This window comes from Condylura cristata, unplaced genomic scaffold, assembly GCF_000260355.1.
Source record: "Condylura cristata isolate star-nosed mole 26May11 unplaced genomic scaffold, ConCri1.0 scaffold00005, whole genome shotgun sequence".
Lineage (NCBI taxonomy): Eukaryota > Metazoa > Chordata > Mammalia > Eulipotyphla > Talpidae > Condylura > Condylura cristata.
In genome coordinates, this window is record NW_004567106.1 from 29,913,396 (window position 1) to 29,916,324 (window position 2,929).

Sequence of the window (2,929 nt, forward strand, 5' to 3'; positions counted from 1 at the left end):
CTGGAATCTGAAAAATGAAAAGAAAGGTTTCTTTGAAAATACCATTATACTGAGGGTTAAAAAGAAAATGAAATGACGACAGGGCAATTTTGAAATCCAGAACTCCAGGTTCTCCATGGGCTCCTGGAGCCTTTTCCCTAGAGGACTGTTTTCTGAATGTCAGTGATTTGGACACATGGTCACTTTGGGGACAAGACCATGGTGGGGTACCACATATACCTTATTTGCTTAGGATTTTACTTTAAATAGACATTATTTTAAAGCTTTAAAGGTTAATTGTTACCCTCTGTTAAGAATAAATGGTTAATATTTTATACTTACTGAGCTAACATTGGTTTCAACACTGTTTATGATTCAGAAGTACAGCCTCACACCTTCTCACATGTAAGTTAACCACACCACACCCAATATCAAGGCTCCCATATTCCTCCCTCACAGTCCATTGGCTCCTCCCCTTTTGCTCCCCACCTCCCCCTTACTCCTTTGGAGTCTTAATTTTACGGTTAGATTTCTAAATTTTATTCTTAGTTTGGTTTGGTTTGACCCTTTGTTTTGTTTATCGTTAATATTCCACACGTGAGTCAAACCATCTGATACTTTTTTTCATACCAAGACTTTGTGCATTTTTGCTTACATTACATTTCAATTTGGACCAACCACATTTCAAGAGTTCAGTAGCCACATGTGGTCAGTGGCTGCTGTATTGGACAGTGTGGTGCAGTGTTAGCAGAATCACTGTGGGTGGCTGATAGCTGACACAGGACTCTCAGTAAACTACAGGTTGGAATGTCCATCCTGGGGAAGCCTCCAGAAATTCACTTGACAGTACGTATCAAGAATCCATGAAAAGTTTTAGTAACTTTTCAGTTTAAAACTCTGCCCTTGGAAAAGATTCAGAGGTTCTGACAGCTTTGAAATGAGCAATTTCCATTTTTAACAATGATAGGATAGCTGTAGCTTCTACAGAGGACACCTACAGGTGGATGTATCCACAGATCAGGGTACATTCAGACAACAGGGCATCATTCAATAATAATAAATATGAAAAAAGTACTAATACAACATGAATGAGTATCACAGATAGTATGCCAAGTGAGAGAAATAATACTCATAGTATATAGCATATAATCCTATTTATGACTCTAGAGGTTTGGTTTAGCAATCAGAATAGTGGTTTCTTAGGGCAAGGAGATGGGAGGGGGAAAGAAATTGACTGTATACAGAGAACTTTCTGGAAAGAAATGTATCTTGATTGGAGAGTATATCACATATGTGAACACATGTGCATCAATACATATGAACACACACATAATTATATACATGTGTGCATGTGTCTTATATACATATATATTTGTTAAAAGTCACTAACCTGTGACTTTTCTATATGAAAATGTACTTCAAGTAATAGCATTTTTTTAGTCAAAACAAAACACATTTCTAGGTAAATAAAAGCTATGTTACCAGCATAGCTCATTCATATAAGTACTAAATGAAGTTTTATAGATAGAAGAAAGTGATCACAAAATAAAAACAAAAAAGGGCAACAGAAAGTGTTAATTTGTGGGTAATTATCAATGTGTATTAACTGAATAATACCAACATGGGACCTAAACTATATGTATAATTTACATGCATAACAGCAATAACACAAAAGGTAGAAGGAAATAAATGAAGCTAAGTTGTTTTAAGGTCAAAGTGTTTACTGAAAACTGGAAAAATATTCCTTCATATTAGTAACAATGCAAGGATTCAGGTTTTAATTTCTAAGATTACCACAAAAAAAATTAGTTAAAAAATATGACACATTGGGAAGAGAAAATAGAACAATTCCAAAAGAAGGCAGAGATAAAGGAACAAAACAAACAAACAAACAAAAAAACAAATGAGACTAATAAAAATCAGATCACAGACACAAATCCAACAAATATAGTAGCAATTCAATCAAATGAAAATAGACTAAATACACCAATTTAAAATACTGGCAGACTTATTAGGAAAAAACCCTACAAGTTGCTTAAATAGAGATACCTTAAATAAAAAGGCAGTTTCATTCATTCATTTATCTATTCACAAAAATGGGAAGAGACGTAATAGATGCATACTGTCTTAAAAAGAACTGGCACAGTTCTATTCAAATTAAAGTAGACCATAAGGGAAGAAATATTAGAGGTAGAAGAACATCTCAGAAGATATAAAGATCAGTTCTAAAGGATGTTAGAACCTTTATTTTGTATACATCTGGTAACATTTTTAAAAAATATAACAAAAAATTGACAAATGAAAGGAAATAGAGATAAATTCAGTTCTAAGGGGGAACTTTAACATATTTCTCAGAATAGCTGAGAAACAAATAGACTAAACAAAATATGGAGAACATGGACGAAACTATCAAGTTTGTGTAACTGACTTCTACACAACAGTACTCAGCAGCAAGAGATTGCCCAGTGTGCACAGTGCACATGCAGTGTTTGTCAAAACTAGCCATGTTCTGGGCCATTACAAGTTCATAGCAAATTTACAAGTACTGAAATCTTTCAGAATATGTTTTCTAACTAGGGTGGAATTAAGCTGGATATCAAAACCAGAAAGACGCCTAAGAAAACTCCAAGCACCATAGATTAAAAAAAAAGAAGTGAAAATGAAAATTAGAAAATCAGGTTAATTGCATGATAACCATATCAAAATCTGTGGGTTAAAAGTAAGGAAGTCATAAAAATGGATCATCTATGCATAGATGAGGAAAGAAAAACAAAAACCAAGTCACTATGCCACAGATATTTATTTACTCTTGTTCATAAATATTCATGAAGAGGATTTTAAAGGCTATATGAAATTTTCACATGGATGATATTCTAACTTCTTCAAGGATTCCCTATACTCAGATTGCATATATGCATTATATGTATTTATATTATATATACACAATATA